Source organism: Meles meles, chromosome 4 (genome assembly GCF_922984935.1).
Source record: "Meles meles chromosome 4, mMelMel3.1 paternal haplotype, whole genome shotgun sequence".
Taxonomy (NCBI): domain Eukaryota; kingdom Metazoa; phylum Chordata; class Mammalia; order Carnivora; family Mustelidae; genus Meles; species Meles meles.
Window position 1 is genome coordinate 70185563 of NC_060069.1, and position 14918 is coordinate 70200480.

At 37.3% G+C, this 14918-nt stretch overlaps 1 protein-coding gene across 6 annotated transcripts in view; it reads right to left on the reverse strand.

The window, feature by feature from the left end:
* SERPINI1 (serpin family I member 1) overlaps positions 1-14918 on the reverse strand; it is a 74662-nt gene that overhangs the window by 33517 nt on the left and 26227 nt on the right. Inside the window, exon 1 of one of the 6 annotated variants that reach the window (XM_046002143.1) lies at positions 9091-9095. The exons of the other annotated variants lie outside the window; for them this stretch is intronic. The gene's annotated coding sequence lies outside the window, so the exon portion shown is untranslated. Of the gene's footprint in view, positions 1-9090; positions 9096-14918 lie in introns of those variants that run through there. 6 annotated transcript variants of the gene reach the window in all.

The following is a 14918-nucleotide window of genomic DNA, read 5'->3' on the forward strand; positions in this document are numbered from 1 at the left end:
GAGGGTTCTTCCCAGGGCAGCAAGCAGCAGGCTACAATTTACATGCTCTGCTAGGAAATTAGAAGCAGTATGGCTCTGAATAGTGGGAGCGAGTTATATCAGGAAACTCTTTAGTCAAGATTTAAAGAACTCTGTTCTGGAAACACACATTTTATCTATAGTTAAGTGATCTCTCCTTCTCTTAAAGGCAAAATTTCCAGTGTGCCAGGAAAAGAGGAAAAAAAAAAAAAAAGGCTTCTGCCAGGCTGGCCCAGCCTTTTTTATCTTATTTACCCCATCCTAACCACCCCCCCACCCCACCCCAGGGCCCCTTCACCTCCCCTGCCTCTGACTGCTCCTTCTGAGGATTTTTTTCTGGGGAGAAGGGAAGCTTCCCTTCTTCTGCCTTCTAAGCGGGGGAGTGTTCTCCAGGGATCTCTTCCTGGCCCTCTTCTCTTCTGTGTAATGTTCTTCTTGGGACTACTGGTGAACTGCTCTCAAAACAAAGGTACCTCAACTATTATCCCTGTTCATAGTATTCCCTAGTAAGTCCAATTCTTGCTCTGGATTTCTTCTTGTCTTCACTCCTGATGTGCATTGCAAATTGTTTTGGGATCATCTTTGTCTTTGACTCTGGTCCGCATTTCCAATTCAAGATCACCCAAACTGGACTCCTTGTCTTATCAATCAAGCCCAATCTCTTCCCCCCCCCCCTTTTTCCCTTTCTTTCTTAAAACATCAAAGTCTTTGACTCCTCTCTATCTCCCTTTCCCTTATGCTCAATGAGCTATCAACACTTACTCCCTAGAGTGTTCTGGACATTTCTGCCATCCATTTTCCGATGACCATTCCGGCAGCCATAGTGGCAGTTCTTCCTCTTACTGCATTCTCAAGGACTCCACCAGTGACGTCCACCCATTCTCTGAAGCCCAGGCTACTGCCCTCTTTAATGCAATGGATGCACAGCCTCCAGATGAATTGTTTTGATGTACTATTATGAATAGGTATTCCCATATTTATAAAACCTCACAATATTCCTCATGCCTCTAGAGTAAAGTCCCAAATCTTTAGTCTCACATTACTGTGATCCAACATGTTTCTACCCACTACTCCCCTTCAGGGATCCTGCAATTCAAGCCAGACTCCTTTTTGCAATACATATCCCAGAATTTCTGTCTCCTGTTGCTGGCTTGTGTCATTCTCTTTCTGGAACTACTTCAACCTGGTTCCATATGTTCAAATCTTAACCACTCCTCAAGGTTCTGCTCCACTTCCATTTCCTTCACGAATACCCTCCTGGTTTTTCAGTTACAACAGCAATTTCCCCCTCCTCTGAAACGGTGGCATATTTTATCTCTACTTCTCCAACAGCACATACCACTGCTTCCTCCTATTACAGATAATTCTGTGCACGAGTCAGCTCGTTTTCCTCAGCTTTTTGAAGACACAGAAGTGCATTCCTCTTCATCTACTTTAAAATAATCAGCATAAGCACTTAATGCATTACATAGCATAGGAACCAAATATTTGTCGAATGCATATAGCTCACAAATGCTGCATTAGAAGGCATAGCAAGAGAAGCTGTTGCTCCTCAATTCTCGAAGCTAATTTAATCTTAGCCCACAGGTAGTGGCTCATTTCCATTTTTTATTCCCTCTGATAAAGTGCTTCCTTATTGAGTCTGAGACCATCTTTCCCATGTGACAAAGTGACACTGTCACCAATGCTGGCATCATGCAGCGGCTGGACACGGGATGCATTAAAAAACAAGGGCACCACCTTGAAAAATCACACAAGGTGCTACTCCAATGTTCCTATATCAACATTACTCTACAAAATGCCAGGGCCCCACCGTTAATCATAATAATCAACACATTCTAGAATGAATTACTCTCACATGGAGCATGACTTTGTAGATGCATTATTTTCAAGCTACAGAATACGCTGCCTTTACATAAACACCAGGGGCCACCGTACCTGAATGGTGGGAGATTGTGCTCTTGTGCTAGAAAAGGCAGAAGTAGTTGAGCTACAAATAAATTGCCATTAACTCTTGCATATCTCCTTTAGGTTGCCCATGGTAGGACAGGTCATGGGCATGCGTATGTGTGTATCTTGCTTTGGCAAATACTACATTCAAAGAGGTCAGGAAATTAAATCTTTTAATTGAGGTATGAATGATCACAGAGTGGAAAGCTAGCACAGTAAGACATTAGGGACGCCTGGCTGGCTCAGTCAGTTAAGTGTCTGTCTTTGGCTCAGGTCATGATCCTGGGGTCCTGGGACTGAGCTCCACTTTGGGCTCCCTGCTCAGCGAGAAGACTGCTTCTCCCTTTCCCTCTGTTTGCTGCTCCCCCTCTTCCTCTGCTTGTGCTCTCTTCCTCTCTGTCAATTAAATAAATAAAATCTTAAAAAAAAGACTTTAAAAAAGACTTTCTTCATAGTTAATCCTGTTTATAGAAAGACTGGTATTCATAAATGCAACTTGTTGCCTTTTTTGGATAACCCAATTATTTGAAATGAAATAAAAAAGAAAGTATTCTTTAGAAGGTGAAAAAAAATGCTAAGGAAGATCTTCCCCCAACAACAATAAAAAAATCCATACAGAATAACTAAAGGAAAAAATGCCTAAAGCAAAGAACACTATCTTGAAGCATATTCAAGATTCGTTTGTATTCATACTCTGGCGTATTAATTCTCAGATTTTTGCATGTAGTTATTTTTTTAATTGAGGGGACCAATATAAGGTTGTTAAGTTATTATTTTTTTTAAAGATTTTATTTATTTATTTGACAGACAGAGATCACAGGTAGGCAGAGAGGCAGGCAGAGAGAGAGAGAGAGGGAGAAGCAGGCTCTCCATTGAGCAGGTAGCCCAATGCGGGGCTTGATCCCAGGACCCCGAGATCATGACCCGAGCAGAAGGCAGAGGCCCAACCCACCGAGCCACCCAAGGGCCCTGGTTGCTAAGTTTTTATTTTATTAAGTAAATACATTGGGATGGGGACAAAACCGTTTAACGAAAATAATGTCTCTTACAATCACATAAATGAATGAACATTTCGTCATGAAAAGAAGACAGTTCTTCAAAGTGGGTATGTTTGAATTCATGGTTTCACTACTTTTTCTTTCGTCTTTCTCCTGCCCCCCATGGGTTGGCACTGAGTGGTTGGAAACCTCTAAGTTTGGTTAATACTAGTTCACTTGGTGAAATTTGGAACAGGTTGGTCTCCAGACGTTTACTCTCTGATTTACTAAGAGAAATGACTGACCTAGATCAGTAGCAGTGAAGCTGGAAAATTTGTCAAAGACTTTGTCACACACACAAAAAAGGAGTCATGAACAGGACACCTGGATGGCTTAGGTGGTTAAATGTCTGCTTTCAGCTCAGGTCAAGATCCCAGGGTCTTGGAATGGAGCCCCACATTGGGCTTTTTGCTCAGCACGGAGTCCAATTCGGAGCCTGCCTCTGCCCCACCTCCCACTCGTGCTCTCTCACTCTCCCAAATAAATAAATAAAGAAATAAAATCTATGTAAAATTATTGTTAAAAATAGTTATTATAAATATTATTAAATTAAATATTATAAATTATTAAATTAAAATTATTATAAATAATTATTAAAAATAAATAAAATATATACATATATGTATATATGGAGTCATGACTTTGTGAAACAACGTGTATTTTAGCAACCTGTAATTTACCAAATTTCGTCAACCGCAACATATGTAATGCACCTCTCCATCCCCAATTTTAACTCTCTAAAAATCAGAAAAAATCTTATGATCAATGTCCAAAGAAACCAGTCGATCCTCAGAGATGCAAGCTGTGCCACTGTCATCATTTCCTGTGGAAGCATCATAGCCTGGAAGAAAGTAAACTTTTGCCTATTTGTTTATCCTTGTTTCCCGAGTCGCCTTATTTTCATTGGTGCTGCCTCGCACAGTCGAATTTTTGCTTAAACTTGAACCCAGAATTGTCCTCAGTAGCACTGTATTGTACGTTAGCACTGAAAAGAAAAAGGGCCATGGAGCCAGTGGACAGATGTAAGTTGACTGTAAGTGATGCCAAGTATTTATCACTCGAGAAATGAACCAACCGATTCTCTTGTAACACGACAACTGAGTATTTTACAAAGGATCCGTGAATATAAGACCCATGTATGTAAATGAATTTGTGCAAGGAGATGTATCTCTTGTCCTTGGGATATATACAAAAGAACCATCTGTTGGATGCCAAGCAGCACAATGAGAGGCAGAAGAATTTGCCAGTCTCTCAATATAAATCCCAGTGCTTTCAAAGCCAGGAAAGGTGAGTGATCACGCATGCTATGTGAAGGACTATTGCTCAGGAGCTAGGTTGCCAATAGCTTCCTGATAACTTTCAAATTAGCTGTGTGAAGGTGTGGAGGGGTGTGGAGGTGGAGTAGTCAAATAATCAAATGGAAATGGAGAGAATACACCAGTGGTCTTTGAAATGCCTTAAGATTGTATTTTCAATCACAAAGGTGCTAAAGTTTTTATCAAAAAATGCATTATGAAAAGTAACATGTCATGTGCCTGATAAACAATGGCCAGAAGTGACTCAGAAGGATGAAAAGAAGACTCGGACTTAAAATCTTAGTTATTAAGGGCATAATATGCTAGCATATAAAGAAAGACACTCCATTGTGCTATATTTTAAAAAGAACTATACATTTTTCTTCTTAAAACATCCTTTTTCCCTAAAAAGAAGATGCTACTTAAATTGAGATGTATTTTAAAACCAAGGGGCCAGAACTGAGGAGATAAAGTGCACGAGGGTTAATTCTGTAATCACAACATCTCTGAAATTAGGATTCTTCCACTTTCTCTTTCTTTTGCTTCTCGCCCCAGCTATCTAGACCACTGTGATTCTTTCTATACTCTCTTACATTTTGCAAAAAAAAAAACAAACAAACAAACAAAAAAAACCCCACGCATCTTTATGTTCTTTTTCCTGTTCTATTGAATTAAGCTAAAAGGAAAGGTTATGGCTATCTCTTAAATAAGGAGTAAATGGCCAGGTAAATCAAAAGGACAGAACTATGGAGAGAGTAAGCTACAGGTTATGTAATTTACCAGAAAAAATTACAAAAGACTTGAAAATGGACCAAGATGATTACTGGATGTCTTCAATGAAAACCTATGAATTATCTAGAACATAACCTTCCAGGGTATCTGACTCTGAGTTTTGGTCCCTTTGTCATCTTTGAACAACTTCACAGTTCTCTAAGTTAAAGATAATTGATAGAGATGCAAATGATTCTTGTCTACAAAAATGTGCTGTGTACATGTATGATTGAATACAATTGATTATTGCCCTGTGGATATTGACCAGTTCTGCATCTAGTAAGCAGATGTGTTTTAGTATTCCTCATGAGTTTACATATTCATCTGCTTTTTGGATTCTTTAATGAATTAGTTGTAACAGCCTACTGATTCTCTCATTAGTTAATGAATTAAATAAAATCTTTGATATCTGTTCATTTTATATTTGTTTGAGAGTCAGGATTATAACTTTTAGAAATAATTATCCTCTAACTAGTTTACAAAATCCTTACAGTTAGAAATTTTTCTTTTAAAAAAGTGGTTATTTTCATGGGATAATCTGGTAATCAGAGTAGAAAGGAACTAGAATATTAGTCTTTTCTTAATCACTGAATATTCTTTAATTGTTGGTTGAATTAGTACTGTATCACTGGTACTCCGAAATGATTTAGTAGACTTCTGTGACTTTGAACTACTGATCACATAGCAGCAAGCACCGAGCTGGCAGTGCTCCAGGTCTAAAATTCTTGGGTGTTTTACACGCATCCAAGCATAAGATTAGGCCTGGAAGAGTCTATAGTGGTCTGCTCACGTAGGGACTAACCAGTCCTGGAAATGTTGAGAAACAACCAAGGGAAGATGTGCTAAAACTCCCCAGAATTTTTAAAACGCTTTGGTAAATATAAATATATTAAGTCTGAATTCCTCAGCAAAAAGAAGGGGGCTAATTGGAATGAAGACGGACGTGACTCACAAAGGGTTCCTTTCCTTGCTGATACCCAAGGCTTCCAGGGAGCTTTGGAGATTTTTGGCGCCAAACATCCTCCAACTAGGAGGAGATAAGGGTTATAAACTTTCAAGAACATGTCACAACAAAGATAACCTCTTGGGAAATTGTTTGACCTAGTGAATAGATGATGAATAAGTAAGTCTCTAGTCAAACATTTTCCCATGGTAGGCCATAACAAATTTCTAAAATCAAAAGCCAAAATACTCAATTATTTTGTGACCTTCAAAAAGTTCGAAAAATGCAGTCCAGCAGAACTCTCTGCAATGACATAAACATTGCATATGTGTACTCTTCCAATAAGGTAGCCATTTGTCACTTGTGGCTACTGGGTATTTGTAGTGTGGCCAATACACCTGAGAAACAAGTATTTTAATTTTATTTAATTTTAATTAATTTCAATAGCCATTTATGGCTCGTGGTTACCATATTTGACAATGGAGCACTAGAAGTAGGCCAAATAGATCGATTCTTCATAACACTGGTTCTTGTTTAAAACAAAAACAGGAAAATTAGTAGCATGAACTCCATAAAACATGTCTCCCCATGCAAGATGTTTTATTTGTAAATACACTCTTTTTCTTCAAGAGATCTCAGTTGATAAAGAGGCTCCATTTGGAATTCCAAAGGCGTTTGATTAAAGCAGGTGACTACAGGGAAAATAAAGGCAACACCAACAAGCATCAGTAAGCTGGCAGATCCCAGCCCTGCTGGAAATGTGACTTGGGCTTTCCATAAAGTGGTAATAAATAATTCCGTTTGGCACAAGCAGGGAGACTTTGTCCTTGCCAATGAATGACTTCCTTTGCAATACTGTCAGGAGAGCTAAACAAGGGACACACAAGCCCTGAAGCAAGATTCAGAGAGTAGTTTCAGAGAGATGGGTTAAAAAGTCATCATCAATCAAGGTCATGTGTGGCTCAAGGCCATTTTGGAACTAAGCCAGGCATTAGTGGTCTTAGCTTACCCATTAATGCTTTAAGAAATCCCTGCTGATTGCTCTTACCCAGCCTATGGGCTTAGCTGTTTAAAAGACTGCAGAATGTTCGGGCTGGAAACACCTTGACCAGACCCTCATTTTATAGGTGAGGAAACAGAGTCATCTGTACTGAGCAATTTCTTGTACACCAAGGATGTTTAATGAGCTACTATAGATGCTTAAAAAATATAAAGTTTAAATGTGAATGCAATACCTAGAATTTAATTTACTCACTCATTCATGCATTCAATCATTCATTCATTCAGTAACTACTTATTCTTGACAACTACATACCAAGTCCTGTACTAGGTGCTAGGGATACAGAAGATAACAGGGTGATGCAAGAGATACGCTTTTGTGATATTTTCCTTCATGTATGAGATATATAGTCTTTACAGAGACTTCGAGCTTTTTATTCAGAACTTTAACAATATTGGAATTTCTAATTTCTCAATATTAAAATATTGCTCGTATAATAGTTTTTAAAAGCTGGCTATGTCCCTGAAAATCTGAAAATACTCAGATATAAGGTTGCTTCTCAATTACTTTGTCCATGGAGGGAATATTAGCCTAAATTACCCTCCAAACATTCGCTAATCCTTGAATATATACGGAAGGGCTGGGAAAGGGGGTAAAATAGCCAGAGAAATTATTTAAAGAAAAAAATTCTCACAGAAAGACTTTTTGAGCATTCAAAGCCAGTTTTAACCTATCTTGATAATGCAGAGTCAGAACTGTAAGTACAGTATTATAATGTGATGATACCCTAACAGAGGACAGTAGTAGTTAGGGCTGTTGGCCATACACACGAAATAGCCCAGATACAAGGCATTTATATTTGGTTCTATTTATAGTGTTTCTGTCTTGTCTTTCTTATTTGAATTCTCCATCTCTTGCTACTATTTTACTGTCTTAGCTTTAAGACCCTTCGTAGCTCTTGATATTTTTCTCTTTTAGCTTTAACCTCTTTATTTTATAAGACTATGTGTGAGGGTTTGAGGACATACCTAAACTCTCCAGAGGTGAAATGCTTAGTTTCACTTCGCCTAGGTGTCTGTTGAGACCACACAAAGCTATTTTCTTATCTTGGCTAATAACGATAATATTCCCAAGACCCAAGGGCTCTTTTAGTAAAATGGTGTAAGCTCATTTTCTTTTTCTTTCTTTTTTTCTTCCTTCCTTCTTCTTTTCTTCCATCCTTTCCTTCCTCCCTTCCTTCCTTCCTTTCTTTCTAGATTTTGTTTATTTGAGAGAAGGAGAGAGAGAGTGTGAGAGAGCATGAGCCAGGTGAGGGGCAGAGGCAAAAGCAGACTCCCCAGAGCCCAGAATGGAGCTCTATCCCAGGACCTGGAGATCATGACCTGAGCCAAAGGCAGATGCTTAACTGACTGAGCCACCCAGGTGCCTCTACACTCATAGGTTTCTGACACCAAGATGATTATAGAAGGATATTAACATTAGGCTGAATTTTGTGAAATTGCCATTTTTATAAGCCAAAGTGGTCAAATATTGGCATGTTCATATGCTTCAACCTACTATTTAGTGAGAATTTACTGGGTGTCAGGCTAAAGATTAGAACTTGTGTATGCTGTTTTGCTACATTTTATTTCATACAGAAATTTTAGTGTTTTGAAAAGTCATCATATCTCACATTTTTAAGATGCATACTAGTTTAGAAATCTGGAAAAAAATTATTATGATTTTCTTTTAGAATTCTTTTCACTTTGTGCTAGAAATGCTAGAAACAGACAGAAAGAACTTTCTGACACAAAACACCAACCTAAATTAGGTGGCTCTTTCTTTAAAAGAAAAAAAAAATATTTGTGGCTTACTTACTGTACCCTGGGGAAATTAAGTTACCTTCATTATTTTCTAGACAGTCTTTTGCAGGACTACGATGGGGAAAATGAAAGTGAGAAAGAATGTGTCAAAAAATAATTTTATTGCTTTGTTTTTTAATACTCCTATAAATGAAAATATAAAATCATCTTGTTACTGACTAATGTTATATTAATGTTACCTGAAAACATCCACCTGTTAACTCTATTTATAAACCTGCCACACACATTGTAATAGGGGGATTTCTAAAAAAAAAAGTTTGGTTTCCTCTTCCTGTTCATCACTGTCAAATATCTGAAAAGGCAACTTGTAATTTTTATTGCAGAGTGTGGGCAAACAAGTAAAACATTAAGAAGATATAAAAAGTCTCCATGAAAGTGTTCTGGTTACACTTCCCTGTAATTTTCAGAACCACATTCACAATATAGTAACAGCTTTAGGAAGTGTGTAGAAAGATGAATTAAGGAAATAAGCCAATGTTAATGTCAGATAGGAAAAAAAGAGAGAGAGAGAGAGAAGAAAAAGAAATTTGAGGAGATAGTGTACTTCTCCACAAAGCAGTTTCAAGCAATCTAACTAGTAATCAACCCCTCTCATTTTCAGAGATCTGGAGAGACATGGATGTAATTATTTTCTTCTGAATCTCTTCTAAGTTTAGTCATCCTCACTGACAGGAAACTGTCCCTTATCAAGCTCCTTACACAGCCAACTCAAGGCTTTTCCTACGGTTGGGCGCGTAAAATGGGAGGAATATTTTATAGATCTTATGCTGAGCACCAGTGCTCACTACCATGGCACCTGGCGAGGATGTGTGGCTCTCCTTAGTTTAACCACGGGAAGATGGCAGGGGCCTCATGGTGAAAAGAAGGCGAGGATGTCGGCTTTTCACTTTGTTCACTTGGGGGCCGCTTCTTACATGTCTTAAGGATTATTGAAATTTAAAGCTAGGTGTGTGAGAGAAATTTCAGAGAATATTTTTAGGACGCCAAGATAATGTGTCAGGGTCTTTTTTTGCAAACAACTTGTCCATAAGTAAGTTAGAATAAAATGAAATTTTTCTCTCAAGTTGACTTTTTAAAAAATACATACAGATAATTGGCCCTGCAGAGAATGACTGAAGGGTGGGGATTAGGTTGGCATGAGCCCCGTAGATTTTACAATGAAACAGATTTATAGATAAATCTTTTAAAAACAAAAAGATTAGGACATTACAGTCCTAATGAAAAACAATGAGAGTCAAAGCTCAACCTCAGTTAAGCTCAAGAGCGGCTACTCAAACAGGATGGGATATGCTATCATATTTTCTCATTTCAAGTATTGCCTGAGAATCTACAAGTAAGAGTCTAGGAGCTTGAAGACTAGGGAACTGTTAATAAAATTCAGGAATATGCTAGGAATAACTAAGTTTCAAAATGAAAAGAGAAATTCTTCCTATAAAATAGATCCTCTTACCTCAGTTTTCTCCCCAGAGACCAATTAATTCAGGGACTTCTAGAGGTAAAATCATATAATGGACTAGCCATCTATACATAATTACTAGTCATCTATACATACTTATACAAAATTATTGCTAATCCTCATAACAAGCTAACCTGGAAGGTAACCTCATTTTGCAGATTAAGAAACTGAAACATGGTCAGTTTGAGACATTTTACCATGTTCACATGGCTTACTAAGGAATGAAAAGGGGATTTGAGCTTCTATTTGAAGGCTTCAAATCCCATTCTACCTTTTTAAAAATATTTTTATTTATTTGAGAGGAGAGAGAGCAGGGGAGGGGCAGAGGGTGAGGGAGAAAGACAAGCAGTTTCTGTGCTCAGCTGGAGCCCGATGTGGGGCTCAATCTTGGGACCCTGAGATCATGACCTGATCCAAAATCAAGAGTTGACTGCTTATACAACTGAGCCACCCGGGTGCCCCCCATGCCAGTCGAATGTATTTTGACTGTGCGTTGCTGCGTCAGTTGGATGGGATTTAGAGGTCATTTGGTCCACTTCTCGAGTTGAATGCAGGAATTCCCTCCACAAGACTGACTCTGCTTAAATTCCTTATGTGTGCATCAGCTTTGTGTTTGTGTGTGTGTGTGTGTGTATGTGAGATATCTCAGTGTTTGATTGGCTTCCATGATGGTAAGGTAGCTCATGATGTTTAGATGAAATCTCACTTCCTTTAACATACTGACCCTATGTTTGCCAAATAATGCTACAACTGGCTTTAGGTATAGGATCTTAGGTATAGGATCTTAATCCTTCAGCTTTTTTAATTAAAAAAAGCTAAACTGGTAAAACATTCATAGGCAACAAAATTCAAAAGATATCAAAAGGCTTATAGTGAAAACCCACTATCTCCTATCCCCTAGTCACCCAGTATCTTTTGGTGGAAACAACAAATGTTATCATCCAGAGAGATCTTATGTACATACAGTATATATATTTTCCCCTTTTCCTTCTTACAGAAGTAATAACATAATAAACTTTCTTTACACAGTGGTTGGCAACCTCACTTTCTCATTTAGCAACATATCTTGAAAACTATTTGCTGTCATACATAAAGAGCATCCTCATTTTATTTACTTATATTTTTAGCAGCTTCACAGCATTTTACTGTATGGCTATGCCATAATTTACTCAATTAGTCCCCTACCAATGGGAATTTAGATTACTGCAATTTTTGCTATTACAAATAATGAGGTGTGGACTAATTTCAGAAATATATCATTTCACAGGTGTGCAATTATCTCCACAGGGTATGTTCCTTGAAGTTAAATTGCTAGGTCAAAAGGCACAAGTACTTGTAATTTTGATAAATATTGCCTAACTGCCCTCCATCAAAGTTTTATGATTAAAAACCCAGGAATATACTTAGAAAGACCTATACAAAAGAAAAATTGAAATATTGCTAGGAAATAGAAAAAACGACTAGAATGTTTCATCTTCTATGTAACACTCTTCCTAAAATAAGGACAGATGAACATGTTGAACACACCACTGGGGTACAGTCAGCAAGATCCAGGCCATGGGAAACTCCACAGTACAACTGATTCAGTTTCAACAAATAAAATACAGGAGTAAAGGGCAGGGAGAGCTGGGGAGGCAAGAAGCCAGTGGCTTCAAAGAGACATATCAATAGATTGCAATGCCTGGCCCTCATTTGGATGCTGGTTGAAATAAACTAACTTTAAAAATCATATATTGTATTATAAGACGATGGGGGAAATGACTAGGATAAATGGAAATGGACACCTTATTCTTAGGAATATTCAAGATCATAAAGATATTATTACTCTATATATTTAGTGCAATTTCAATAAAAATAGCAACCTTTAAAAATTAGACAAGCCATTCTAAAGTTCACATAGAAAAAATTATGGAAGAATAATAAAAAAAAATTCTGGGAAAAAAATAACAGTGATGAGATACTAAAATACATTTAAAAACTATAATAATTAGAAGAGGGTGTTGAGAAATATAATTTAGTATATGATAAAACTTGGCATGCCCAATCAGTGGAATAAGAGATCATTTGGTAAGTACTAACTGGTGTTGGAAGAACAGACTACATGTTAAAAAATAAAGAAGATACGTACTTTGCACTTCAAATCAAAATAAATACTAGATGTGTCAAACTTTAAAAATTAAAATTGAAGCTTTTGAAACCCCAAGGAGAAATCCTGGGAACTTACAAATACATTAATATATAAGTATACACAAATACACCTATATTTTCCATACATAAAACATGTATATATACACGTGTATATATGTTACATCTGTGTATATTATGTATATATATGTGTATATGTACTGTTTTAAAGAAGTGTTACACATACACAATGTTGTATTAGTAAAGGCCAAAGTGTGGCAAAGACTGGGAGCCACTAAAGAAAAGAGTAATATGACTATAGGCAAAAATAAAAAGTCTTTACAGTAAAACCACATGAGTGAAGTCAAAGGCAAGTAGCAAAGTAAAAAATCTTAAATTACAGATAGTGAAATTTTCCTACTTTATATAAGGCCTCTATAAACCAATAAAACCAAAAAAAGTTCTATAGAAAATTAGGCAAAGGACATGAATAGATCTTTCACCTAAAAGATCTTTAAAATGCTCCTAAACACAGAAAAATATGGTCAAACTTTTTGATTATTATTTAAAAGTAAAACTACGCTAAGGTACCATGCATTACATATCGGATTGACAAAAGTAATATTAAGGCCTTAACCCTAAAAATTTAAGAATGACCCTAAGGTCATCTGATTTGCAGGAAAAAAAATGGTTGGGGCAAAAAAGCAGTAACCTCCCAGAAATTCTAGAATACTCCAGTAATCTATAGGATTGGTGTTACAGTTCTGTCTCACACAAAGTTCACAACATCAGATAATCTCTCTAATCCGGAATGCGATGGAAAACTAGAACAAACAAAATCTTTAAGTTTTTTAAAATAGTCAAAAATAAAAATCCATAAAAATACACATTTTGTATTAAAGCTTGTATATTTGACTCAGCAGGACATTCCTTGATCCCTACTCTAGAATGCTTACTTTTATTCTAAATACAATCCTAACAGAAATGTTTGTTTGATTTGGTTCCCCATCTTTACCAATGAAAAGGAAAAAAAGATAGAATAAAAGGCTGTTTGAAACAGGCATAAGGTCTTTAGGGAGAAGCCACAAAAGATGTTGTTCTACAGTCAATGAAAGCCTATGCAGATCTGCTAAAGACTTAAAGCCTAGGACAATTTACTATAGGCACATTTCTGTGAGAATCATGGCATTGCTGCAGCACTCAGTGTAAGATATTCATGAGGATGCCCTTCAGCCATCTCAAAAATAATTCTTTCTCTGTCACTCCATAGGGGATGTCTGATGTATGTCTGATAAACTATTATAAGCCATCAGAAACAAAATATTGGGATATTTACCGAGATACATTTCATTTGTCTGGAAAACTCAATTGCACAGAAAAACAAATTTCTCTTGAGACGGAACTAATCATGATATGACTGTAGTTTAAAAGACAAATAATAAATTGTCATTGGTGTGCTTTTGTTTTTCAACCCACAGGTCGGATTTTCCAGGCTTCAATCATTCTGAATTGAATAAAACCTAACTTACCTTGTGATTACTTACCAAGGAATAGTTCTGTGGGTTTATGACCTTATCACAGAACACGTCGTATTTCAAAATTACTTGCCTTAATGTAATTATGTTAATGAAATGAAATTACGCTCATATTTGAATCTGCATGGCTTAGTAACGGCAGCAGTCAGCATCATCTTTTGATGGCTCTTTGCAATGTCTGTGGCAGGGAGTCTCTCTCTTCAATTTTCTTGTGGGGTTATGCTTCTCTTTGATGTTCCTCACTTTTTAGCAATGAACATGGATGGCATTTTAACACTCCTCAGGTATTTTTTTGCAACACAGTTACTCTACTAGGCAACAAAAAATGTCCTCGGAGGGGCCAGTTACTTTAAGACTGAGAATCTCGTAGGATTAGATAGTGTGTGTGTGTGTGTGTGTGTGTGTGTGTGTGTGTAGCCTCTAAGGATCATTAATATCATTAATGTGAGGCAAAAGTCCCAGACTAAATGGCTTCTGGGGAAGCATAATTTAGTCAGAATGACATGAATCTAAAATGTTTTTATAACCTAGTATTAAAAAGGGAGCTAATAAAACTATTTCTCTAAATCAGCACTTCCCAGTGGGTGGTTGGGGGACTTCCCCATCAGAATTTCCTGGGAGAGGAGGAAAAGCCCAGCTTAGGGGGCCACATCACCAACCTCTTGAATCAGAAATTCTAGCGCCAGTATTTTCAAGGGATATTTTAGGGGACTGTTTGACGTACTGAAGTGTGAAAATCAAGTTGGTAAGATACCAACGAGGATATGCCTGTCAGTGGAAGTGAGGTAAAAAGGGTGCGGAGGTGAGAGGAACGTGAGAGGAACGGAGGAGGAGGAAATAGTGGACTGCTGATGACAACGAGGTACTTCACAAATTCCTTCACTTATTCCTTTACAATGTGATGGGCTGCTATGTTCACGTCTGTTG